Genomic DNA, 27,916 nt, shown 5'->3' on the forward strand with positions numbered 1-27,916 from the left:
ACCCCACATAGCTGCAATTCCCAGAACCCATAACAAACTACAGTTCACAGGATTCTTGCAAGGAAGCCATGTCGTTAAATGTACTTTAAAAGTATAGTGTAAGGTAAAGGTAAAGGTAAAGGTACCCTTGCCCGTACGGGCCAGTCTTGCCAAACTCTAGGGTTGTGCGCTCATCTCACTCTATAGGCTGGGAGCCAGCACTGTCCGCAGACACTTCTGGGTCACGTGGCCAGCGTGACAAGCTGCATCTGGCGAGCCAGCGCAGCACACGGAACGCCGTTTACCTTCCCGCTGGTAAGCGGTCCCTATTTATCTACTTGCACCTAGAGGTGCTTTCGAACTGCTAGGTTGGCAGGCGCTGGGACTGAACGACGGGAGCACACCCCGCCGCGGGGATTCGAACTGCCGACCATGTAATCGGCAAGTCCTAGGCGCTGAGGTTTTACCCACAGCGCCACCTGCGTCCCCTATAGTGTAGTGTAGATGGCACCTAATGAACTTTGAAGAAGCTCTTATATTTTTGTCAGAGATCCACACTTTTGAAAAATTGTTTCGGAGGAAGCCCTTCTCAATCTGAGGGCCATATTCCGTTCTGGGCAACTTTCCAGGGGCCACATGCCAGAGAAGGGCAAAGCCAGAGGCAAAAAAGGCAGAGAAATGGATGCGGATTTCATCTTTGTACAGGAAGCTATTTTCTTTACTCTCACCCCCCCCCTCTATCCAGGCAAGAACGAAGCATGATCAGAATGCAAGGACAAATTCCAGCCAGGCAAAAACACTCAAAGCACAGCTGGTGAGGGGTGTGGCTTAGGAAGGGGTGTGTCCCAGGGAGAGCCCCAAGGCCCGGATAGAGTGGTCTGATGGGGTACACTGGTCACCTGGGTTTGAGGGTCCCCATCCCTAGGAAGATTATTTATTTGTTTATATCCAGGGCTTTCCCCCCAGCCAGGACTCAGTTCCAGCACCTCTCAGGGGAGCTCCATTGCCATTATAAGAGAACAAGGGAAGCATTCATGGGGAGTCCCAGCACCTCTTTCCCCAGAAAAATAGCACTATTAAAACCCACCTTTTCCGCAGACCAGGACTCAAGATTGGCGGTGGTGTATAACATGGAGGAAAGCTGATTTTTTTCTGGTACACTTTTCTGCTCTTGCTGATTTCCTCATTTAGGAACCCCATATAAGCTCCCAAGGAACTCCAGTGTTCCCTAGGGTGCAATTTATAAACACAGGAGGTTGATTAAGACTGAGCCAAACCATCATTCCATCTAACTCAGCATCTACACATGTCAGCCACAACCTGCTGCTCTCCAGATCTTCCTTCCATCGCAACTAAAAATTGGCTATGATGGCTGGGGAGCCGTAGACAAAACCATCTGGAGGACTCCAGGTTGGAAGAGGCGTAGCATGAGAAGAGTCTGCTGGATCAGGCCCATCTAGTCCAGCATCCTGTTCCCACGGGGGCCAACTGGATGCCTGTGGGAAACCAGCAAGCAGGATTCAAACACAAAAGTACCCTCCCTTCCTGTGGTTTCCAGCAACATTCAGAAGCATTGCAGCCTCCATCAATTTATCCAATACTCTTTTATAGTTATAGTTTAACTTTGCGGTATGTGAAGAAGTCCTTTCTTCTATCTGTCCTGAATCTTCCAGCCTTGACGCTGGTGGCATCACCCCAGGGTTTTCCAGACTGCCAGGAATGGGACCTGGGATCTTCGGCATGCAAAGCATGTGGCCTAACACTCAGAATGTAGGAGGCTTTCCTCATCAAGAGCTGTTGTTGTTTAGTCGTTTAGCCGTATCCGACTCTTTGTGACCCCATGGACCAGAGCACGCCAGGCACTTCTGTCTTCCACTGCCTCCCACAATTTGGTCAAACTCATGCTGGTAGCTTCGAGAACACTATCCAACCATCTTGTCCTCTGTTGTCCCCTTCTCCTTGTGCCCTCCATCTTTCCCAACATCAGGGTCTTTTCCAGGGAGTCTTCTCTTCTCATGAGTTGGCCAAAGTATTGGAGCCTCAGCTTCAGGATCTGTCCTTCCAGTGAGCACTCAGGGATAATTTCCTTCAGAATGGATAGGTTTGTTCTTCTTGCAGTCCATGGGACTTTCAAGAGTCTCCTCCAGCACCATAATTCAAAAGCATCAATTCTTTGGTGATCAGCTTTCTTTATGGTCCAGCTTTCACTTCCATACATCACTACTGGGGAAACCATAGCTTTAACTATACAGACCTTTGTTGGCAAGGTGATGTCTCTACTTTTTAAGATGCTCATCAAGAGCTACATGAACCTTTTTAACAGATGCTGGGGTTTGAACCTGGGACATTCTGCATGCAAAGCAGGTGCACTCTCACTGAACGATGGCCCTTTCTCTGTTTGAAAATCAGTACTGTAGATGCATCACAGCAAGCTCTACATCAGAGGCACTTTAAAACAAAGCCCTGTGTATTCCCAAAGTGCTCTGTTGCAGTTGTATTTCTGCGCAGCTGGAGTTTCGCTGCTGCCTTCTCCTCCTTTTCTTCTTGGCACTGCTCTAAAGGCCAGTCAGGTGTTTGCCCCATGTTCCTCTCAACAGTTAAAAATACACCTCGCCAGTTGTCGTGGGAGAGATGGGAGGCAGAGTGCCTGAATGTTCGTGGGCAAGAAGTCACATGCAGACATGTGTGCTAGGGGAAAAAAATTGGTTTATCTATTTTCTTCCACTCAGGGATTTTAACTTCCAGAGGTCCTGAGGAAGGAAAAGCTCGACCCTGACAACAACTTCAGCAACTCACAGTAACAATGGTTTAGCAAGACTTCCCCCACAAATGAAAAATGGTGCACAATCATAAAATTCACACAGAAACATATCATTGTTTACTTCAACTCGCTTGTGGGAACAACTCAGAGGCCGTGAAAGAACGAGGCTAACAACAGGAAGATTTAAAGGAACTATTGGAAATGACTATGAAAAGCAGTATATATATGAGATGATCAGAGCTTTCCCCCCGCCGAACTTGAAGCATGGGAAGTCCCAATAAAAAAATTATAATTTGGCAGAATATTTGGATTATTTGATAGGTAGATGTATAATTTGGAATATTTAATGTGATTTGATTGGATTGTTAAAATGGAAAACTTAATAAAAATGATTTAATAAAAAAAGAAAAGGGAAAAAATGGTGCACAGTCGAGGCAGGGGTTTATAAGGGACAGCTAGCAGTGAACAGGGACCACCTCTTCTAAACTGATCTCCGTTTGGTGATATAACAGCATGTGACTGGAAGGAAAGGAAAGGTTGTTTTAGACAGGGGCAAATCATCCTTCTCCTGCTTCCCACAGGAAGCTGGAATCCAGCTGTGAAGGCTTGTGCAGTCTCTGGTTCTGAAATGGATTCTTTTAGTCTGGTGGAGGAGGGAAGGATGAGTGAGTGCATGGAAGCAATATATCTAATTCCCTAAAAAGGCTTGCTAGTAAAATGTTCAGGACTGGGAAATCCAGGAAGCTACTAGATGACCTTAGACAAGCCTCTTGCTCTCAGTCTATTTGCAGCATGGGAACAATATTTGTCTACCTTACTGGATCGTTGTAAGAATTACAGTCAGATAATGTATGTGGAGTGCTCTGGGCTCCCCAGGGCACTTTATAAATAATATTTATTATAGATTTCAGACTGAAGATTGTGGCTCTGCACTTGTAAACTTGACATGAAATTTCTCCCAGCCCTTCCAAAATGCACATCTTTTCAACAAAATTTATTTAGGCGTAGTGCTTACACGAACCAATATGCTGTATTCTTGCAAATAATGTGCATTCACGCAAAATTTCAGACCTTTTGCACTGCACTGTATTAAAATTCAATCACCTATTTTCTTATGCTACTTTAGATACTGAATGCCAAACTGTCGTCATTCTTCTGATCAAACACAACAAGATACTATATATAGATATAAACATATATAAGCATAGATTATACCAAGTCAGAATCTTTGTCCAGTACTGACTACACTGTCTACAGGAACTGGTAGCAGCTATCCAGGATTTCTTAAAGGAAGTATTTCCCAGCCCTATATGGTGATGCTAGAGATTGGAACCTGGGACCTTCTGCTACTGCCCTTCCCTGAAATATGATGCACAAGATGCACAATATGCAGATTTTAAACAACAACAACACCCCACCCCCACCATGAGGCAGTGCAACTGTGAGAAAAGTATGCATACAAAATACTATCGAGACTTCAGTGAGGATGAGAAATTGATAATACGGAATGAACTACTGTGCAGCTATACAGTCCTCTGAAATTTAAACTGCAGATTCAATTTTTCATGGAATTCAAGTGCTGAAGATGGAGACTCACAACTGCAAAATGACATTTCCACAACTGTGTTTTTACGTTTGCCCATCCTAAACCGAGACCTGCAATGTAACATCTGTACAATACTGAAAGTAAGTTGTTTCCCTTATTTGGGTGAAAGTGACGCCCAAATTCAGAGTCCAATGTGAACGCACGTACAGAGTGAATTTAAAATTCTGTGAATGAACACACTAGACAAACATGCTTATTTAAATTTTAATGGAAATCAAACATAACAAGGCTGGAATCCCAGCCTTGAATGCTCTTGTGAAGTCCCAGTGTTTCCTATAGGGAAGGATTAACCCAAGTGTGTGCCTGTGTGAGGAAGAATCAGATGTGTATTGCATATATTACACCCATATTTTGCTTTTTCAATAATGAGTAGGACTTGGAGATTAGCACAATTCCTTTCTTTCAGTTATTTGAGTAGGCACCTTTAAGTGATGAATTGTCTTTGTGTTATATTCACAGATTCATTTCCTTCAATTCAGGGATGGGGACTCCAGATGTTGCTGACATCCAACTCCCATCAGTCCCAGGTAGCATAACAAATGGTCAAGTTAACTCTGATTTTCCTTGGACAGCAGCGTTCTTTTCTTTTAGGTTGTTACCCCTTTCTGTTCAAGTTCTGCCTGCTCTTATCAGTCGCATTTCAAGCTAACATCTGCCCCTTGGGGAATACAGAAGAGGATCTAACCTAAAGATGTCAGGCTCACTTCTCTTTAGATCACGTTTACACAAAGAACTAGAAAGCTAAATTTATTTTAGGCACACCTTACCATTGCTTCAAAATTCCAAATTTTTAAACTTGGTTGCAACACCTCCTAAACCCGAGGTTCTCCCCCACCTCAATGGAAGAGTCAATATTATCAGAACAGGGTACCTGGGCTCATTCAAGACACATTGAATGGATGGATAGCTGAGAAAATTCTGCCAGAGTTGGGAGAGGTGAGAGAAGCAACACTTGAAATCCTTCTTTCCCTTAACAGGGATAGGGAACCTATCGCTTCCCAGATGTTGTTGGACGACAGCTCCCTTCATCCCTGACCACTGGCCATGCTGTCTGGGACTGATGGGAGCCCAACAACATCTGGAAGGCCTCAAGTTCCCCATCCATTTTGGAAGTTCTTGCAGCTTCTGGAGCTGGCAAACTGATGCTGTGAGAGCCTGTCGACAAGTCTTGTGTAGTCACAGGTAGCTAGCTCTCTATTAGAATGTAATTGATGGACAGCCAAAGAAAAGAGAATCACGAGACCTCCAAGTTCATGCTGTTTGCGTGAGCCTCCTCAATTCATATGATTCCCAACAGATGATAAAACAGCATCCTTTTTTTTTGTTTTAAATGCCTGTGTAGCTTCCCCAGTGTGGAATTATTAAAGCCCCCTTCTGCTTTCTCACTTCCTTGGCATGAGGTTTCTGCTCCAGCTGGGGCTGATAAGCTGACTCCTCCATTCCTCGTAGCATCCTAGTGTGAGGCACAATGAGGTCGGGGAATAAGGGAGGGGAACGATGGCGAGAAAGAGAGCCATGATTTTCTCATGCCTGGCAAATGGGAGGCTGTTGTTAGCCAGGGAGAACTGCAGCCATTCCTAACCAAGCTTGTTCTCTGTCTATGTATCTCTTGACTGAGATTTTCCCCAGAAGTAGCAGAAAGGACCTCCTTTTTCTCTACCGTCATCTAGACTGCATCTCTCAAAATACCAAGGAACAGAGCAATCACGATGATGCAAATCACACCAGATATCATGTCAAAGGTAGGAATGGACCAATCTGTCCATTTGGGTTTCTCAGGTTCTCACTTTTCCAGTCTGAAGTCCAGTTCTCCACATTTCAACATCAGACTGCATTTCTTTTCAAAAGTCCTCATCAGCCTTTCAGTGCAAATTTCTCCTAACATATACCTGTTTGTGCGTAATTCTGCACTATATAGTAAAGCGATTTCCCCTAATGTAACACAACTTGGTAAGCTATTTTCACTCATATATGCATACTTCCCCCTAGTATATGGATTTTTGAGCACGTTCCTTGGCTGGAGAAGAACTGCACTCCAAACTTTGGAGACGTGCCCATTTCAAAGGATGACTACTATGTTTCAGTTTGTCTGTTGTTTTGCAAATTGCAATTTGGGTAGGTTCACCTTTAAATGAAAACTGAATAAAATCTCTCCCCCTGCCTCCGCTTCTAGTCAAAGGTAAGAGAAACAGGGAGCGAGGTGGAAGCAGCACCCGAAATTCCTGGCCCCGATCAGTAATGCAGACTATGCTTAAATGCTTCATTCCAGTGTTGTAATATTAGATCCTTTGGGACCTAATATCTTGCATGTGACAGAGTAGAGGCAGCCCAATTCTAGCGTCGCAGTGGGAAGACAAGAGCCCCACACCCTGGAGCCAGAATTGAGCATGGGGTTTAATATTCATCTTTTTTTTTCCTCCCAGAGACGACTTATTCCTCTCTCTCTCTGTAACACGAATCTGAGTAATTAACAACTTGAGAAAAACATTAGCAAGCTGCCTTCAACAAAGCTGGCAGCAGAGTGGAATTTTTAGCCTGCTGTATCATTTTCCAGTGGGGAGCAACCTCACCATGAGCACAGATGATGACTCTTCTATTTCAAGCTGCTGGGATTAATTCTGAACCATGACGAATTTCACACTCTCACTTGCTCTCTCCCGCTCTTTCTCTCTCTCTCTCTCTCTTTTAGAAAACGCATACTTAATGCCAAGTTGCTGTGGAAAAATCCCTGACCGGAGTTTTCCAGTGTTCCTACCCAACTCCTGCGAGATGCAGCCCTTTTCCGGAGCCCCCTAAACGCAGTTTAGTCGGCGAGTTTAGCCGAAATCGACCCCTTTGGCTTTAAAGGAAAACCCAAGAGCATCACATTTATGAACAACCCAACCTGCACTTTGCTGATTTCATGCAACCTGTCCCCTTTGCACTGACACTGCTGACACTGACTTCATGCTCCCTGCCCCCCCCACTGCCTTCAGATTAGATGCGCAGGTGGAAAATTAGAGGAAGTACAAAATGTGTCTCTTTTTCCCATGCGCACGGAGCCTGCTTTGCTTTTTTACTTCCCTAGGTGTAAAAAGTCAAGAGCAAAACAGCTGCAAAACAGGCTATGTTATACAGCAGAACACTTCCATCTTTTCAGTAATAATAGTAACAGTAATAGTAATACTGTAGTAGTAGTAATAGTAGTAGTAATAATAATAATAATAATTTATTTATACCCGGCCCACTTTGGGCGGCTTCCAACAAAATATTAAAAATACACCAAACATTAACAACTTCCCTAAGCAGGGAACATGGGATTCACTTTTAATTTTCTTCACTTCACGTGCCCTTTCTGCCTATCACTTTCCTATGCTTCTTTTTCTTTGCCTGAGTTGCAGACTCCAACTCTCTCTTTTAACGAATAGCGATTTCTAAAGAAAAGAAAAGACAAGACAAGACAAAGTGAACATGATTAGGCCACTGGAGCGACCTGCTTTAGGTTGTGTGTTGGGTGGCGGTACACAATCCAGTTTATTTATTGCAATATTTTCATTTGAAGTCCCCCATTGGGCTCATCAGTTTTTTTCCAACTTTGCTAATAGTAGGACCAGGGATCCTCCAATGAAGCTAAATTATGGGATATTCAGGACAGACAAAAGGAAGTCATTCTTCCCACAACACAGGATTAAACCATGGAATTCACAAACACAGGACTGGAGTGATAGCCACCCACTCAGACAACTCTGAAAGGAGATTCATGGATGATCGTGATGGCTATTATGCTATTTCCAGTATCAGAGACAGACTGCACCTGAACAGCCAGGGGAACAGGAGTGGGAGAATTCCTGCTGTCCTAATTGTGGACTTCCCATATGTATTTGGTTGGCTACTGTGTGAATGGAATGCTTGGGCATGGCTACATTCACAGTTTATCCCATTTCCACAATATCTCCACTGGGACACACAAATCAGGATGAATGCTCAATAACTGTTTTTAGTGCTTTCACTTCTTCTTAAAATCCAAATAATGATATGTGAGACGTGCATGCTATTGAGCTGAGTTTTCTTAAGATATGTACAAGTGTCCCAGTCAAAATAATTTCCAAAGGAAGCTTTGGGTTTCTTGACATTTAAGAACTGCATTAAGAGATTTTAACTTTATCACAGTTCTCTCCTAAACAAATATTTCAGTTCAATTACTTTTGCATACTGGACAAACTTTTCAATATTTGTACAGTATGTAATATTAACACGCTAGTTTTCAATTACTAAATGTAAGCCCTATTCACCTTATATCCAAGCTGGACTTTCCCTGCCCCCAGGATGAACTGCCATCAGCTGCTTTGGGGAAAGGATCCTGATGACTTTTAACATGTGAATATTGTTTATTGTAGGGAAACGGGTGGCGCTGTGGGTTAAACCACATAGCCTAGGACTTGCTGATCAGAAGGTTGGCGGTTTGAATCCCCACGACGGGGTGAGCTTCCGTTGCTCGGTCCCTGCTCCTGCCAACCTAGCAATTCAAAAGCACATCAAAGTGCAAGTAGATAAATAGGTACCACTCCAGCAGGAAGGTAAACAGCGTTTCCGTGCGCTGCTCTGGTTCACCAGAAGCGGCTTAGTCATGCTGGCCACATGACCCAGAAGCTGTACGCCGGCTCCCTTGGCCAATAAAGCAAGATGAGCGCTGCAACCCCAGAGTCGGTCACGACTGGACCTCATGGTCAGGGGTCCCTTTACCTTTACCTATTGTTTATTGTATTTTTAAGATTTGTTATTTAGAGCTACCTGTAAACTACCTTAGAAGGATTTGTATCATGAAAAGTCAGGATATAAATAATTGTAATAAATTAAAAGTCAAATAAACATGCCTGATCAGATCTCCATTGACTGGCAGAATCCCATCCCTCAAACATATCCCAACCTGAAATTTGTACAAAACGTAACGAAAACAAAAACGACCCAAGCAATTCCTCCTGAGGACCCACAAAACAGGCTTACCTGACCATTACCACAGAACCTCCAAATGTCCCTATTTTCCAGGGGCAGTCTCAGATTTACAGATAAGCATTTGCTGTTTTGCATTGTACAGTCCTTTGCCTGGGATTTTCCAAACCACTTGTAAACAAAGAAAAGAGTTCTTAGTTCAGTGCCAGAATGTCTCTCCTCGGAAAGAGTTGCTGACACATATTTTAATTTCCTTACAAGAATGTTTGTTGAACTGGTTTTAATAATATTTATTAGATAGCCGTTTTGTGTGGGTCACCACATTTGCTATATATTCAAATGTATATTTATTGTTGGAATTTCAATTGGTTCTGATGGCACTTATATGAGATCGTGATGTTAAACTGTTAGAAGCACATAGGCACTAGAAGGGTTGACATTGCAGTATCTAAATAAATAAACTGTAATACAATTTATTGTGGGTGAGTTCTTATTTTGTCATCTGTTTACTGGGCCAGCGTATTATATTTATTTATTTGTCTGGAGTACGGATGTGTGCTTTGCGCAATAAAGAGAGTGTGATTGTGAAACGACTGTGTAGCTCAAATTGCTGAGCTGCTGGTCTCTTGGGACTGGCACGGTTTCTCATTATTCCAAGCCTTTGCTCAGCACCCATCACTGGGAGTACCTCTGAAAGGTCATGTGGTTTTGAGAGGGAGTAATTAACATTTCCTAACTTTAATGATCAAATGCCCAGTGACCTCTTCAGCGCTGGGGTTTTAAATGACAGAAGCAGAGTAAAATCTAGCCAGGAAGCTGAGAAGCGATATATTGCCAGGTGTTCCAAAGCTCTCATTATTAGAAAGTTACAGAGCAACCCATACTTATGACTACTCAGATGTAAGCCGCATTGATCTCAATGGGATTTACTCACACTGCTAAGTCTATACAGGCATTCCCACCTCCCTTATGCGTGATCGACTTGTGCTCGACTGCATATATGTGTAACGCTGGGAAATAAGTTAAAAACTCAAACCCAGAAATGGTGTGCGGTTGCTGGAGAGTCCTTGTGGCTCGGAGGGACACCCTGGAGCCCAAAGAGGACATCGGTGGAGACCTGCGGTGCAGCAGGGCTTTGTTTACTCTGCCCAGCCTCTCCGCCTGACAGCAGATTTGCAGGGTAGCTCAGCAGCAGCGGCTGCTTCCCTGCACATCCCCCAGTCTCCAGCTGACCCCAGAGCTTCAATTCTAGTTGTGGATATTTTCTGATAAAGTATTTTTGGTGTGGATTGAAGAGAGAGCGGCAGAGAGGGCATTTAAAGGGAGTTTAAAGGTAAAGGTAAAGGGACCCCTGGCCATTAGGTCCAGTTGTGACCGACTCTGGGGTTGCGGCGCTCATCTTGCCAGCATACAGCTTCCGGGTCATGTGGTCAGCATGACTAAACCGCTTCTGGCGAATCAGAGCAGTGCATGGAAATGCCATTTACCTTCCCGCCGGAGCGGTACCTATTTATCTACTTGCACTTTGACGTGCTTTTGAGCTGCTAGGTTGGCAGGAGCAGGGACCAAGCAACGGGAGCTCACCCCGTTGTGGGGATTCGAACCACCGACCTTCTGATTGGCAAGTCCTAGGCTCTGTGGTTTAACCCACAGCGCCACCTGTGTCCCAAAGGGAGTTAAGAGGGTGCAATGTCACTTACGTGCATGGGGGCCCAGAATGTAACCCAGGCTTCCTCAACCTCGGCCCTCCAGATGTTTTGAGATGACAATTACATCATCCCTGACCACTGGTCCTGCTAGCTAGGGATCATGGGAGTTGTAGGCCAAAAACATCTGGAGGCCGAGGTTGAGGAAGCCTGATGTAACCCCTGTGTAAGTGGGGAGACTGCAGCCTTGCTTTAAAATTTATTAAGCCAGTCCTGCTGTGCTGGGGCCATGGACCTCTGCTCCATTGTCCTTCTTTAATGGCACTACTGATCGACTTCCACCCATTAAAATGAAGGTTGGTATAGAGCTGACAGGGGCGTACAACGGATGTACAGTGTACGCCATACATTATAACACTGAGTAAGACCCTTGGCCCATCTGGCGCAGAATTATCTAATCGTACTGGCAGTAGCTCTCTGGGGTTTCAGGCAGGGAACATACCCAGCCTGACTGGAGATGCTGGGGATTTAACCTGGGGCTTGGTGCATGCAAAGCAGATGCTCTACCACTGAACTATGGTCCTTCCGCATGTATAAGCAGACCTTCAAATGAATCTTTAAACCTGAAGTATACCTGAAGGAGCATCTCCCCCCCCCCATCGTTCAGCCTGGACACTAAGGTCCAGCTCTGAGGGCCTTCTGGTGGTTCCCTCACTGCAAGAAGTGAGGTTACAGGGAACCGGGCAGAGGGCCTTCTTGGTAGTAGTGCCCTCCCATCAGATGTCAAGGAAATAGACAACTATCTGACTTTTAGAAGACATCCCTGTATAGGGAAGTTTTTAATGTGTGATGTTTTATCGTGTTTTTAATGTCCTGTTGGGAGCCACCCAAAGTGGCTGCTGAAACCCAGCCAGATGGGCGGGGGAATAAATAATAATAATAATAATAATAATAATAATAATAATAATAATAGTCTGTCCATCTATACATCCAATGAACAGTCTGTCAATAAGGAAGAAATCCTTCCAAAAGAAGGACAGTGCTGTAGTGTAATGATGAAAGCATCAGTATATGTATATCGTGCTCCTCACCCAGGGCTCCAATTAAGCCCCTTGTATAGTTGAGACTATGCAGACTGCTTCCTTGTGGCAACAGACAGGACTAGAGTGCAGCGCACTTGGAATCATGGCTAATCCAGCCCTGCGCTTTAGACATACAGACAAAATGCCTATTTATATGATGATGAAAGCTGATATTGCTAAGCAGGGAGAAAACACCTCCTACATTTCTGTAGGGACAGTAGCATCAAATATTACAGAATGGATGAAAACATCGCAAGGTGGCTCAAGATATAAATCCAAGGTATTTATAGAACGGTCCTGTTGCTCCAGCACAATCATTTCTATGTAAGTCAAGAATCTTTAGCTGTGCTAAGAAGCTAAAATTCCTCCCATTATACACAGGGAAAAACAAAAATTCACCTTGACACTATCCTAAATTCTGTGCATTGATCACAGATATCTAGCTGGTGCACATTACTCCTTATGAACTTTTAATGTTCTATTAGGCTAGATTAACTCTTTCATTTTATTTATTTGAGGCTCTGCTAGTCCACTCTTCATTAAATCCAATCCAAGAGTGGAGCATAGCATAACTCCCAAAACATAAAACCTCATTATATATAAAATGAATATAACCTTAAAAGAACAACAGCAGCACGTTCATCAAGGGCAACAATAACCTTTTAGCTGAAAGGCTCAGTGAGTGAATAAATATGTTTATAATTGGTGCCAACAATTCCACCAGGGTCTTCATATCTCCTCCTTCTCCCCATCATCTGTGCCCTGAGTTTCAAACACAGCAGTTGCTGGACTAAACTAAGCTGGCTTTTAAACTCAATAAGTAATCTGGGTTGCAATCCATCTTCATTAAAAGCAGTGGGGTTTATTGCCTTCACTGGGCTAGCAAATATAATAGTCAATGGTACTGTTAGTAGCATCTACCAGCATCATTGTGCAAAATTCCTGTAGTCTCTCTGGCTTGAATTTGCATGGACTGTCCAGGTATTTATTCCTTCCTTCCTTCCTTATTCCTCCCAGTATTTTCCAGCTGACTTTATAAAGCAGGGAGCCAGTGGCCCTCCAAAGGTTTCTGGATTCCATCTCTCAACAACTCCACAGCCAGCATGGCCACTGGTCAAGGGATGATGGGAAATGTAGTCCAGGAAATCTGGAAGGCCACAGGTTAGCACCCAACTGGCAAATATTGATGGAATAAGGAGGGGAGGCTAGTCAAAGGATAATTTCTGTCAGTACCTAGGAAACCCAAGTGAAGTCAACTCACTGGGGAATTAGTATTACAGACTATTATAGTTTTACAAGTTTCTACCCTTCCCAAAATAAATGTTGGCAAAAGCAATTTTACACTCTGTTCCAAATCAGCTGTAATGGGCCCTAATCTTTATTAGGGCCCAGTGAAATGTCATAAAATGAGCAGGCTTTTGATTTCACCAGAAACTCTTCCTTAGACTGAACTTCAATCAATCAATCAATCAATCAATCAATCAATCAATCCAGGAAGAAAGAAGGGGGCAGGGAAAAGCATATCATGAAAAGAAAATTGATGGGCATCAAAAGTGTAGTTTGTAACAATCTTAAGAGCGAATTGGAGAAGATGCTTCTCTTATCCATACCTGAAGCAAAAAGTTCATAGGAGTTCACCAACTACTATCAGCAAGCCCCTTTCCCTTGGACTGGGAGTGGAGGTCCTGCAACTGGTGTTGAGCCAAAATAAATAAATAAAAATAATTTGCATGGAAATAATGACAGGAGCCATAATTTGGATTAAACTCAGAACTAAGCATAATCTATAAAAGAGTTACTAGCTTTTTTGTCCAGCGGGACTCCTGGGTCATTAAAAAAACTATAGGGCAAGCTAAAAATTCAGCAGGTAAAACATTTCTCCTGGTCTTGAGATGAATGGTAAAGGGAAAGTTTCAGCTGCTAAATTTCTTCTCGTCATGCAGATGTTAAAAGCACAAGGGCAATCAGTAGATAGACATGCACTGTTCACTTAAACTGGCCAATGTAGTGAAAAACTGAACTCCTTGCTTAGGAAAATGAAGTCCTCTTGTGGTGGGACTGGGCTGAGCCCTCATAGGACTCTGATAGGTTATCCACCCTCATTAGGACCAGAGGCTAATAGGAGTTGCAAATGACTGCTCTTTTTTTTTTTTTAAATGTATTTTTATTAAAGATTTTCTTGGTTTACAAAAGTATGTGCAATGTCTCTTTTTTCCCCAAGTAACATTTTTTACAGGTCAGTTTCATTTGTTGAGACATTAGGAAGAAGAGGGGGAAAGAGGTCTAGGAGGGTGAGTGGGGGTGGAATCTGGTGGCGATGTTTCTATTATACTTAATATATGTGGGGTTTGGTGTCAGCGTCGCTTGTGCAGGTTCTCTACTATTCACTTGTGTTCCTTTGGTGGTGAGAGAGGTTGGAGTTGGCCTAGTGTGTGGTGATTGGCTGTGGTGATCTTTGTTTTCGTGTGTGAGTGGGGTGGGTGGGTGTTTTGGATCAGGTTAGCCATATTGATTTGTATGCTGTTGGTGGATTTTTGTCATTGGCTTGTTGGGCTGTGTATGTGATAAAGGGGAGCCATACTGGGGTGAAGGCATCTTCTCCTGTTTGTCCCCATGTTAGTTTCAGTTTATTGGTTAATTTTTCTAGTAAGGCTGTTTCCCATACTATTTGGTACCATTGGTCCATGCTTACTCCTGACAGGTCTCTCCAGTGTCTGGTTATGGTGTTTCTGGCTGCTGAAAGTAGGTGGGTTATGAGTTCTTTGTGGTGTAAATGGGCATTACTGTCTTGGCGAATGACTGCTCTGAACTTTGTGTCTTTGGCTCACATTATCCCAATAGTGATTGCTGTACAGTGGTGCCCCGCAAGACGAATGCCTCGCAAGACGGAAAACTCGCTAGACGAAAGAGTTTTCCGTTTTGGAGGTGCTTCGCAAAACGAATTTCCTATGGGCTTGCTTCGCAAGACGACAATGTCTTGCAAGTTCCTGCTGTTTTTTTTCCCTTCCCCCCCCCTTTTTCTAAGCCGCTAAGCCGCTTATCAGCTGATACGATCAGCAGATAAGCCGCTAAAAGCCGCTAATAGCGCTAATCTGCTAACCCTTCAATGGGCTTGCTTCGCAAGACGAAAAAACCGCTAGACGAAGAGAATCACAGAACGGATTCTTTTCGTCTTGCGAGGCACCACTGTACAGAAAGGCAAGCATGAACACTCTTGGAAAGCAATGCCACACCATGCTTTGGGAATCTTTTCCAACATGTGCAGGGGCCCTGCTGTGTGAGGAAATAGCACTTGACAAGTTGTTCCCTTGGCTCATGTTGCAGCTTTGGAGTGCCAGCATACGCTTATAAGGCTTAAGGTAATGTGAGAAAGCCCGTTTGGACCCTGAACATCTGTCCTAGGAATCCAAAATCCTGACGCACCTTTGAGGAAGTACAGGAATTGTAACCTTGGTGGTGGAGGTGATGGGGGGGGCAGCAGTTGTTCATACAGTCATACCTCAGGTTGAAGTAGCTTCAAGTTAAGTATTTTCGGGTTGTGCTCTGTGGCGACCCGGAAGTAATGGAGCGCTTTACTTCCGGGTTTCGCTGCTTGCGCATGCACTCAAAATGATGTCACACGCACGCACGGAAGTGACGAAACGCGACCCGCGCACACGCAGATGCGCAGTCACATCTTACGTTTACTTCAGGATGCGAACAGGGCTCCGGAACGGATCCCATTCGTATCCAGAGGTACCACTGTATTAGATTGGATGGAATCAAAATGAACAGACCCAATACTAACCTACGTCCATTAACTGCAGTAGGTATACTCTGAGTAGAACTTAGCTGGATACAACGTTATGATTTTAAAATAGAACTACAATGCATCTCATAAGAGTAAGGGACATGACCAGGGGAAGTGTATGGCAGCTCAGACTACTGCTGAGCAGCTCATTACTAACAGCTCCTTCTGGTCTCCCTTCTTAAAGGTAAAGGTAAAGGGACCCCTGACCAATAGGTCCAGTCGTGGCCGACTCTGGGGTTGCGGCGCTCATTTTGCTTTATTGGCTGAGGGAGCCGGAGTACTGCTTCTGGGTCATGTGGCCAGCATGACTATGCCGCTTCTGGCGAACTAGAGCAGCGCATGGAAACGCCGTTTACCTTCATGCCGGAGCGGTACCTATTTATCTACTTGCACTTTGACGTGCTTTTGAACTGCTAGGTTAGCAGGAGCAGGGACCGAGCAACGGGAGCTCACCCCGTTGTGGGGATTCGAACCACCGACCTTCTGATCGGCAAGTCCTAGGCTCTGTGGTTTAACCCACAGCGCCACCCGCGTCCCTTTGCTCTCCCTTCTTAGGCTGCTTCATCTCTAAAGCAGTATTGGGGAAGACAGCCTATCAAACAGAGAACTGTCCTCTGCAAAGTAGGACACAAGGCTAGCCCAACCTCAGCTCGGGTTGCTGAGTTTACATTCCTGTTTTGCCTGCCTCCATCAAACGCCATGCAGAGAAGATGCTCCATTGCTTGTTCCTTGATTAGATGGAGGATGATGCACCCTCTCAAACTCCAACAACACATGACCTTTGCATAAGTCGATGCTTTTAAAACTAATTTTAACGGAAACGCGTGAACTTCTCCCCCAGCAGATAGTGGAATGTGCATCCTAGCAGCCTTGCAAGGGAAGGAGAGCTAAACCATTCCTTGATGGTAGAATGCCTTGTAAAAATGTCAGGTTGAGGAAAAAGGGAGCGGGGATGGGGGGGTGTTGTTCAGCGCCTCTCCAAGGACCCGATTATTTCCAAAGACTTGTGCTAATTTTCTGATATGATCCTCACATCTTTGTGAGGCGCTAAATCCTCATTACTTTTCCTGACCGATGCATTCTAATTAGATCAACACTTAAAAAAAAATTCACAATAGCCACAGGACGGCTTTCCATCTCATTAACTCCTCACATATTATTTTCATGAAAATTACTGATAAAAATGTGCATCTCCATTTGCTGGGACTTGGAGCCTTGTCAGCTCATATCTAACATCTCTCTCATCGCCCTGGATGCGAGGCGTTGCCATGGCGACTCGCAATAATAGAAACTAATAAATTACAAACGAGATGCTCGTTGAGCAATTATTGTTCTCCTTTATGCAAGTTTCTTGCTAATTTTGATCATAAGGGAAACTACAATAAAGCAGTGAAGGAATATTAAGTCCATTCCTAGAGAATATTTGAAAACACAGACAGGCCGCGGTGGCGGGGTATTTTTTCTTGTTTTGTTTTTAGATCAATGATTAAGTGATTTAGATATTTCAGTGTATCTAAATGGGAAATAAACTTTTAAAAAAATCTCCTCGTCTCTCCTTTTTCTCTTGGGCACCGTTGCCTTCATGCCGTATGGATCTGTGCTGCCGAGAAAGATGGATTTTAGATTATCACCTTAGATGCCCTAAGCTGAATCGAGCATCTCTGAAATAATACTCCACGGTCAGACATCATCACCTGGCAAAGGCAAATGAGTGTTTGTGTCGCGCTCTGTGCTAAGGCGAGGCGGAACTCAGGCAGGTTGAGGTAATGCTAGGTGTAGGATAGATCAGGCTGAATTTAGGGGACCAGGCTGCACTCTCAAACCACAAAGCTGCAGGGAAGAAGAAGAAGAAGAAGAGTTTGGATTTGATATCCCGCCTTTCACTCCCCTTCAGGAGTCTCAAAGCGGCTAACATTCTCCTTTCCCTTCCTCCCCCACAACAAACACTCTGTGAGGTGAGTGGGGCTGAGAGACTTCAAAGAAGTGTCACCCAGCAGCTGCATGTGGAGGAGCGGGGACGCAAACCCGGTTCCCCAGATTACGTGACTACCGCTCTTAACCACTACACCACACTGACTCTCAAACCACAAAGCTGCAGGGAACACACTGAGCCTCAGACCTATATAGCAGCAGCACAGCTGCCTCCTGTTTGAGAGATGCACCTGAACTTATAGATGTTGCTTTGATTAAAGGGGCTGTAGCGATCACACAGGGGCCTCAGACGTTTCACCGTCTATTGATCCCTGTGCCACCACTTTATTTCTCGCTGCCACCACCCAGGCCCTACCTGGGACAATACTGAGTCCAGTCAGGGTTAAATTGGAACATAAACTTCTGTTTATTTATTGCAGTTTAACAAGTGTGTGGTTTCATAAACAGTATCGGTCAATTACATTCGTGGGGTGCCTATCCAGACCTATAACTTCTGCTACCTGCTCTCACTCACTAAACCACCTCTCAGATATTTACTTGTCTGCCTAGCCCCTAACTGTTCCTGGCTCAGCTTATTTCACTACACTAACTCAACCTACCCACAGACTCTATCCCAATTCACTCCCACTCCAACCAACCACCCAACTCCCGAGGAACCTCTCCCTTCGCCCCTCCCAGAGCTGGTTTTATAGTCCCTCTGACTCCACCCCCTGGGTTCTGATTGGGTAACTTGTTTAACTATTTCACCTCCAGCGTTCTCATATGTCAACGTCACAGGGGCCCATCCCTCTTCATTAGTCTCTTACTGACACTGAGCAGGGGGAGTCTCTGGTCGAACATAGTCCCGCATGGAGCCTTCCAAGACCGAGGGTGTAAGTGCCACATCCTCTGGCTGGGGGCAGCGGGGGCACAGGCTCCTCAGGTAAGTAACGCTTCTGAGGTGCAACTTGCGTGCCCCTCCCCTTCTGTTTTAGGAGTCTTCGCCTAAAGAGGCCTCCGACTCCTGGACAGTTTGGTCCATATAACTAGAAGGCTTGCAGTGGTTCTCAACCTGTGGGTCCCCAAATGTTGTTGGACTGCAACTCCCATCATCCCTGAGCTCTGGCCTTGCTAGCTAGGGATGATGGGAGTTGTAGTTCAACAACATCTGGGGAACCACAGGTTGAGAAAGGCTGGCTTAGAGCATGGGTAGGCAAACTAAGGCCCGAGGGCTGGATACAGCCCAATCGCCTTCTAAATCCGGCCCGCGTACGGTCCGGGAATCAGCGTGCTTTTACATGAGTAGAATATATCCTTTTATTTAAAATGCATCTCTGGGTTATTTGTGGGACCTGTCTGGTGTTTCTACATGAGTAGAATGTGTGCTTTTATTTAAAATGCATCTCTGGGTTATTTGTGGGACCTGTCTGGTGTTTCTACATGAGTAGAATGTGTGCTTTTATTTAAAATGCATCTCTGGGTTATTTGTGGGGCATAGGAATTCGTTCACCCCCCCCCCCGGGCCCCTGCTGAAAAAGTATGCTGACCCCTGGCTTAGAGCCAGTGCTGGATTTATATATAAGCTAAGCAAGCTATAGCTTAGGCCCCCACTCTCTTGGGGCCCCCCAAAAAATAAAGGAAAAAAACACCTGGATGTACATTCCCAAAATATAAGATAAAAAAACGAATAAAATAAAACCTATATACAGCTACAGTGTTTTGTGTTGTGTAGGCTCCTATTTGTTATGTGGAAATGGCTTTAGATACCGACTAGGTCCATAAATTACCCTATAGCATATATTCAACACAAAAAACAGTGACAATTTGTTGTTGACAAAGGACAGCTGGACATATAAGGGCCCCATTACCTTCAGTAGCTTAGGGCCTCATCAAACCTAAGTCTGGCCCTGTTTAGAGCCAAACTAACCAATGACATTTGTCACCTAATTTGCCATTGCGTCCCGTTAAAAAAAATCTGGTACACCGACTGGGGCTCTGGAGGTAGAACTGTAGAATTGGAAGGGACTATGATGGTCATGTAGTCCAACCCTCTGCTGTGCGGGAATCTTTGGGCCCAACATGGCACTCAAATCCATGACCCGACCCTGAGATTAAGAGTCTCATGCTGTACTGTGTGGGGCTTTAACCTACCACAACCCCAACTAATATCCACAGCTGTCAACTTTTCCCTTTTCTTGCGAGGAATCCTATTCAGCATAAGGGAATTTCCCTTTAAAAAAGGGAAACGTTGACAGATATGCTAATATCACGTCTGGTTGGGTCCTTAACTTGAACCAGGGCCTCAGTGCGCACGTATAGCTCTGGAACGTAAATAGAGGGTTTCATCCCTCCTCTCAAAACACCCATTTTTATTCTGCTCCAAGTCTAAGGAGTTCAGGGCAGAGCATGTACAGTGGTGCCTCACAAGACGAAAAGAATCCGTTCTGTGATTCTCTTCGTCTAGCGGTTTTTTCGTCTTGTGAAGCAAGCCCATTGACAGATTAGCGGATTAGCGCTATTAGCGGCTTTTAGCGGCTTATCAGCTTATCGGATCAGCTGATAAGCGGCTTAGTGGCTTAGAAAAAGGGGAGGGGAGGAAAAACCCCCCACAGGAACTCGCAAGACATTTTCGTCTTGCGAAGCAAGCCCATAGGAGATTTGTTTTGCGAAGCACCTCCAAAACGGAAAACTCTTTCGTCTAGCGAGTTTTCCGTCTTGCGAGGCATTTGTCTTGCGGGGTACCACTGTAGATGTCTTCCACCCTGCTTCCTCCTGGTATTAGCCTCACAACCTGTAAGGAAGGCCAGGTTGATTCTGAGAGAGCGCGACTGCCCTAAGATTTTGATCAAGTGAAAAATTTAACCTGAGTTTGCCTGGTCTTGGTCAAATGCTCTATCTACCTCAAACTCAACCTGATAAAATATATATGTTGCAAACTATTTAACTGACATGTATTTACTTGCAACACCACTTAACACGTTTTTGCTTCTGTCCATCATGCATCATGGGAAGCAGGTGGCGTTGTGGGTTAAACCACAGAGCCTAGGACTTGCCGATGAGAAGGTCGGCAGTTCGAATCCCCGCAACGCAGTGAGCTCCCGTTGCTCGGTCCCTGCTCCTGCCAGCCCAGCAGTTCAAAAGCACCTCAAAGTGCAAGTAGATAAATAGGTACCGTTCCGGCAGAAAGGTAAATGGCGTTTCCGTGCGCTGCTCTGGTTTTCCAGAAGCTGCTTAGTCATGCTGGCCACATGACCCGGAAGCTGTACGCCGGCTCGCTTGGCCAATAAAGCGAGATGAGCGCCACAACCCCAGAGTCGGTCATGATTGGACCTTATGGTCAGGGGTCCCTTTACCTTTACCCTTATCAAGTTTTTAGAAAGAAGAAAAATAAGGCAGTAAATGGCGCCATTGGTGCCCTATTCAAAGTCTAAATTTTGAAGTTTGTGGCTCACACCATTGCCATATCCCCCCAAAGCTATTTATTTGGTGCTGCTCTTACACTCTATACAGCAAGTTTGGGCAGATCCTAGTGCTGGAGCGAGGGGTTGACGCATCTTATGAGTCTGGCATTGGGACTGGACTACATAAGTGCTTCAGTCTGCAGAGTTTTTTCTTGGGGAGAAATGAGAGATACTCTACTTTGGGATAGCTACATTTACAAATGAGACTCGATAGATTGCTGGATGTAAGCAAGAAGGAGAAACAATGGGATATTCATGAATTGCTACTACATGTGCTTTAAAAAGTATATTCATCTCTCCAAGCTGTTTTCTCGCTGTGCTGTATTTTTTTCCAAGAGGAACGTAAGGGGTAGAAAGGAAAGTTTGTTGTGTGTTTTTTTCTGCTCCTAAAGCAGTTTTTTTTCTTGCCAGTAACACGTAACAGAGATTTATTCGTATCTCCAGGGCTGAGAAATGAAACGCTGAAAAGCAAATTTTCTGCTTTGGAATGCACAGGTATGTTTAGATTTTTTTATTTTTATTTTTTCAAAAACCTCAGGAAAATGAAGAGCTCCCCCCCCTTTTTTTTTTACTGCAGTAAGACTTTTCTTTTCTTTAAAAAGATTTTTAAAAGCAGCTTTGTTTTTGCCAAGTGTGGGAGAAAGTAGCTTTATGCTGTGATCTTGCACATAATAGTCTAGGAGTACACCCACTGCAGCAGCAAATATAAGAATAAAATAAAAAAGGAAGGCCACTTTACAGCTTGATCCTATGCATGTTTACTTCGAAGTAAGACCTGCTGTGCACATATGGGCTTACTCCCATGTAAGTGTGCACAGGTTTGCAGCCTGGGTTTTTGAATTTCCGAAATGTTGCCTCAACATGCTCCCCCACGTGCCACACACATGCACTTTGGCAATCTTGCGTTAAAATGCACACGCAAGGTGGAAATGTGCCACCAACCACCGTATGTATCTGGGAGAAGCTCTGTTTGCGCACCTTTTGCACAGACTTCATAGTTTCCTCAGCCACATTACTTCTAAATTACAATAATGGCATTGCGTCAATGGGAAGTAGCAGGAACAAAGACCTTTTTTTCTGCGTTCATTGCTATTTCTCTCAACAACCTGTTTAGAAGGAGGGGGCTTAACTGGAGAATAGACAATAGAAAGGGCAGGAAAATTTTGAGCAAGGGCCCTCAATGATGGTGATGATGATGATGCTAATAATAATAATAATTTATTATTTATACCCCGCCCATCTAGCTGAGTTTTCCCAGCCACTCTGGGCAGCTCCCAGTCGAGTGTTAAAAACAATACAGCATGAAATATTAAAAACTTCCCTAAACAAGGCTGTCTTCAGATGTCTTTTATAAATATGATAGCTGCGTATTTCCTTGACATCTAATGGGAGGGCGTTCCACAGGGCAGGCACCACTACCGAGAAGGCCCTCTGCCTGGTTCCCTGTAACCTCACTTCTAGCAATGAGGGAACCGCCAGAAGGCCCTCGGCGCTGGACCTCAGTGTCCAGGCTGAACGATGGGGGTGGAGATGCTCCTTCAGGTATACAGGACCAAGGCCAAGGGCTTTAAAGGTCAGCACCAACACTTTGAATTGTGCTCGGAAACGTACTGAGAGCCAATGTAGGTCTTTCAGGACTGGTGTCATATGGTCCTGGCGGCCACTCCCAGTCACCAGTCTAGCTGCCGCATTCTGGATTAATTGCAGTTTCCGGGTCACCTTCAAAGGTAGCCTCACATAGAGCACATTGCAGTAGTCCAAGCGGGAGATAACTAGAGCATGCACCACTCTGGCGAGACAGTCCGCAGTCGAATTCAAATTGCTGATGGACTTTGTCATCATGGACATTCTAAATGTCATAGCTCTTGGCAGAAGGTCCCAGGTTCAATCCAGGAAGGGGAGTATCCCCTGCCTGAAACCCTAGACAGCAACTGCCAACCAGTGTAGACAATATTGAGCTAGGTGGACGATTAGGCTGAATTGGTATAAGGCAGCTTCCAATGACCTGCTATGTTCCTAAGACCTGATGTAGTGCAGTGCCCAATAAACTATCATATTTGACTGGATCTCACTTCTACCATGACCTACCATAATCTCCTCAACTCAGTCAACTATGCAGTACAGTGGTACCTCAGGCTACATACGCTTCAAGTTACATACACTTCAGGTTACAGACTCCGCTTACCCAGAAATATTACCTCAGGTTAAGAACTTTGCTTCAGGATGAGAACAGAAATCGTGCTCCAGCGCAGTGGCAGCGGGAGACCCCATTAGCTAAAGTGGTGCTTCAGGTTAAGAACGGACCTCCAGAACGAATTAAGTACTTAACCCGAGGTACCACTGTACAGTGGTGCCTCGCAAGACGAAAAGAATCCGTTCTGTAATTCTCTTCGTCTAGCGGTTTTTTCGTCTTGCGAAGCAAGCCCATTGACGGATTAGCGGATTAGTGCTATTAGCGCTATTAGCGGCTTTTAGCGGCTTATCGGCTTATCAGATCAGCTGATAAGCAGATTAGCGGCTTAGAAAAAGGGGGGGGGGGAAGGAAAAAAACCCGCAGGAACTCGCAAGACATTTTCGTCTTGTGAAGCAAGCCCATAGGAGATTCGTTTTGCGAAGCACCTCCAAAACGGAAAACTCTTTCGTCTAGCGAGTTTTCCGTCTTGCGAGGCATTCGTCTTGCGGGGCACCACTGTATATGCAAAATGGGGATATTGACATTGACCAATCTTACAGAGCTGTTGTGCACATCAGAACCTGACAATGCATCCGAAGTGCTTTGAAACCTGAAAGTGTTGTATTTCTATTACTAGTCAGGGATTGGACTCAAGAGGGCGAGATGGAGGAGGAGTGGTGGAGATCACCCCTCCCTTTCTCCTGACACTGCAAGAGAAAAGGAAGACAGCCTTGATTTAAAGCAGGGCTTTGAGGAAAGTTACAGCTCAGAGAGGGAAACAAACAGAAAGGTTGTGAAGTGTTAGAAGAAGGGGTGGGGACTGCAGCAGGGCAGCCAGATGACATGTTGTCACTGAAAAATATTTCTGATCCCCCTTCTCCCAGGACACGGCGTTCGCTAAGAATACAGGAACAAAGGACTCAAAAACATTTGAGTGTCCATGAGGGGCCACCATAAGGGAAGATGCTGTTGCTGGGAAGGAGGCAGAGGAGCCCAGTTTGGAGCAACATCATTGTTAAGGCTTGTTGCTTTCTTTTGTCTCTCACTATTAGGATTGAAGAAACCCATTAAAAAAGGACTCTACAGTGGTGCCCCGCAAGACGAATGCCTCACAAGACGGAAAACTCGCTAGATGAAAGAGTTTTCCGTTTTGGAGGTGCTTTGCAAAATGAATCTCCTATGGGCTTGCTTCGCAAGACGACAATGTCTTGTGAGTTCCTGCTGGGTTTTTTTCCTCCCCCCCTTTTTCTAAGCCACTAAGCCGCTTATCAGCTGATCCGATCAGCAGATAAGCCGCTAAAAGCCACTAATAGCGCTAATAGCACTAATCCGCTAATCTGTCAATGGGCTTGCTTCGCAAGACGAAAAAACCGCTAGTTGAAGAGAATCACAGAATGGATTCTTTTCATCTTGCGAGGCACCACTGTACCTTGTTTTCTCTGCTCTTGCTACAACGGGGGGAGGAATAGCTTTCCCAAAGCTTTGGCATTACCACTCCTCTTGCTCTTCCTATTCCAACTGCCCTGGCCTCTTTCAGGAGGATATAAATGCAATGTTGCTGTTGCTGTTTAGTGCATCTTTCAAAGAAGGATCCGTCAGGGATTCCTGCATTGCAGGGAGTTGGCCTACAATTCTCTGATTCTTAGACAAGCAGCAATACTACACTGCAGCAAGCACAGCACCCTTCCAGCAGGCTGTGTGATTGCTCTCCATGACTGGTCAAAGCTGGAGACTGGATCTCATTAGAACCTATGGAATTTCACGGCGGAGAACTGTGTTTACAGGCTGTGATCCAAATCAACTGGGCTGATGAGTGTGCAAAGGAACACACACACACACACACACACACAGTGGTACCTCGGGTTAAGTACTTAATTCATTCTGGAGGTCCGTACTTAACCTGAAACTGTTCTTAACTTGAAGCACCACTTAAGCTAATGGGGCCTCCTGCTGTTGCCGCACCACCGAAGCCTGCGTTACCCCAAGAGAATGTGGTCCTCCTTGCCGGGGTGAGGGTGGGGTGAGGAGGGAATACTACTACTGGTATAGAAGGAAGAGCCCCAAAATTACAATGTAAAAATAATGATAGACATTTGATAGTGCTCCTCTTTAGGACTGAATTGAAGGACAGGTAACTGCATATCCACCAGATCATTCAAATTAAGCTACTGCATTTCTGGGAGCGATGATTTGAATTAAAAAGGGCTGTTTCCCACATTACATGCCTCATTAACCATACTTGTAAGCAAGTCAGAAATAAGGCAGCATTCATGGGTAGACTTATAAAAGCATCGGAGTAAACGGTACTCAGGAGCAGAGAGGTGAGTTCGAGCTTTCATAATGAGAACATTCAGGTGATACCAAGAATATCAGGATTATAGCTAATATTTGTGGAGAGGCCATCAGAGCAAGTGCTTCAGTTGCAGAAGGCCCTGGGTTCAATCTTCTGTTGTTGTTCTATGAACGCATCAGATAGCAGGCAGTGGGAAAGACTTCAGGTATAATCTGACCTGATATCAATTAGATTCCCATGTTCGGCTAAAATTCTGCTAAAAGCGCTGCAGTACAGATTGCTATGGGACTTGTCAACCTGGGAAGGTAGCCTATTTAGGAAACTCTGATTCTAAACCTCCTCTGCCTTGGGGCTATACTGATTCCCGAGAAAGAGTTTGGGAGTAAACCCCTAGGGAAAAAACCATATCTGCTGCCTTGCAGGACATTTTTGGGAGAAAAGGCTAAGGAGCAAACCCTACACAAATCCAGACTGGAGTCCCTAAGACAGTTGGATGGTGTCTTGTATGCCTCCTTCTGGCAACTCCTGCAGCCAAGCTGGTGCCAAGCATATTGCTCTGTTTTCCTTTGGACCACATCAGCAAGGCCGGGGGGGGGGGAGGTCTTATGATCTGGGCAGCCCAGGACCTCCAGACACAAAGCCCAGGCTTGTGCCCCAGAGAGGTTGCTTTGGTGCTGCTAATGCAGCAAAAAATAAAAGAAAAAGAAAAATAAATGCAGGAGGCAACAGTTATGAATAACCAATCTCTGCAGCCCCAGCAGGTGCTGTGATTCTGCGGTGATTTCACTTCACCTTCAGAGGCGCACTCCATTGCCTCTCGAAACAGATGACAGCAACAACAGCTAGTACAGGGAAGTCCTGTTTAGAAGTGCTCACATGGAGTGCTTTTTTCGGGGGGGGGGGAGGGTCCGCAGGGGTCCGCACACCCCTAAACATTTTGTGAATCTAAGTCTGGCCTCATTGAGGGGCAGTATTTCAATATGAGTAGGAAAATGAGAGTACCCCTAAACATCTTTTTTTAAAAAGGCAACAAAGCACTGCTCACATGTCAAAACAACATATGAGTGAGGAGCCAGGCTATGTTGATTAACTTAGCTTCAATCCTATGCACATCAGCTTTCTCCCCCTGACATCAGTGCATTTTCCTGAACGCGGGCACTCTGTATCTGTGGGCAGGATGGCAGGGGTGTACACACAAACACTTCCCTCAACAGCCCTGTGCATGCTCAGTCATTGGCTATCTCGGCAATCAGCAGGATAGATCTGCAAGATGGCTTCCAACTTGTGTTCTCTTGAACACGGGTAGAACCTTCCATGCAATTGTTTGCATTTCAGCAAATATGGGTTGACGCTTCCTGCAGATGTTTCCTGCTCGATGTAGCAGCCAGGGCTTGTGTGCAGCCCCCTATCTCTGCCCAGACTTTGAGTGTTCACATGTTCAAGTGAATGCCTAAATACACCAACGCTGTATGTGTCCAGACTTTCTCTCTGCACACATCTGAGTGATAAGGGGGCAGTGCAAGCTGGTGTGCATAATGTTGGTAGTGAAGCTTTGTTCTCTGATTGCATGTTAATCCAACTTGTGAGTGAGCGTTCCTTCCGAACAGAGCTCTCTATGCACAGACAAACTTTTTAAGAACAACAGCAGCCAAAGCAGAATAGGGAATGGGTCATATAATGTTGACACTGTGAAAAATCGTACTGAAACATAACAGTGCTGAATTGAAGGCTTGTGTTGCACTAATCTTTTTCAAGGGTGGGCGTTAGTAAAAGGGAATCCCCCCCTCCTCCATGGATGTCCCATGCTATCCCCAAATCTGTTCTGGAGGATTAGCAGACCCCATGAACATATTTAGTGGATGCACAGAGAAAGGATAGGGGAAGAACATTCCATGGCACATGGAAAAATTGGTGTGCTGGTGGAACCTAAACTGAATACAACCAGAAAAGTCACATAGTAAGAGATCGCCCCCTCCAATTTACTAGTCCAAATCCCGGGTTCACAAGCCCCATGGGACAGAGGTGGACAAACATGGGTTCTAATTCTCCCCCTTTTTTTGCTAGAACCCCCCAAACCCCCCAAATAGAGCCATACATGTAGAATTCAAAAATTCTGAGCCCAGGAATTTGTTTGGGGCACCAGAACTGAAGCTACTTTGCAGTCCTTTTACTGAAATATCCATTCTACCAGCAGATCTTAATCTAACACCTGCTGACCTCAGTTATAGTTAATTCTGAGATTCTCTGCTTTTCTCCTTCTCTTTTAAAGTAACTTTGGTTCGGGA

General features: G+C 44.9%; 1 protein-coding gene across 7 annotated transcripts in view; it reads right to left on the minus strand.

The window, feature by feature from the left end:
• The window catches only part of PKNOX2 (PBX/knotted 1 homeobox 2), a 443,888-nt gene that overhangs the window by 41,509 nt on the left and 374,463 nt on the right, over positions 1-27,916 (minus strand). The window lies entirely within an intron of this gene.

The sequence above is a fragment of the Podarcis bocagei genome (genome assembly GCF_964188305.1).
Source record: "Podarcis bocagei genome assembly, chromosome: 15".
NCBI classification, from domain to species: domain Eukaryota; kingdom Metazoa; phylum Chordata; class Lepidosauria; order Squamata; family Lacertidae; genus Podarcis; species Podarcis bocagei.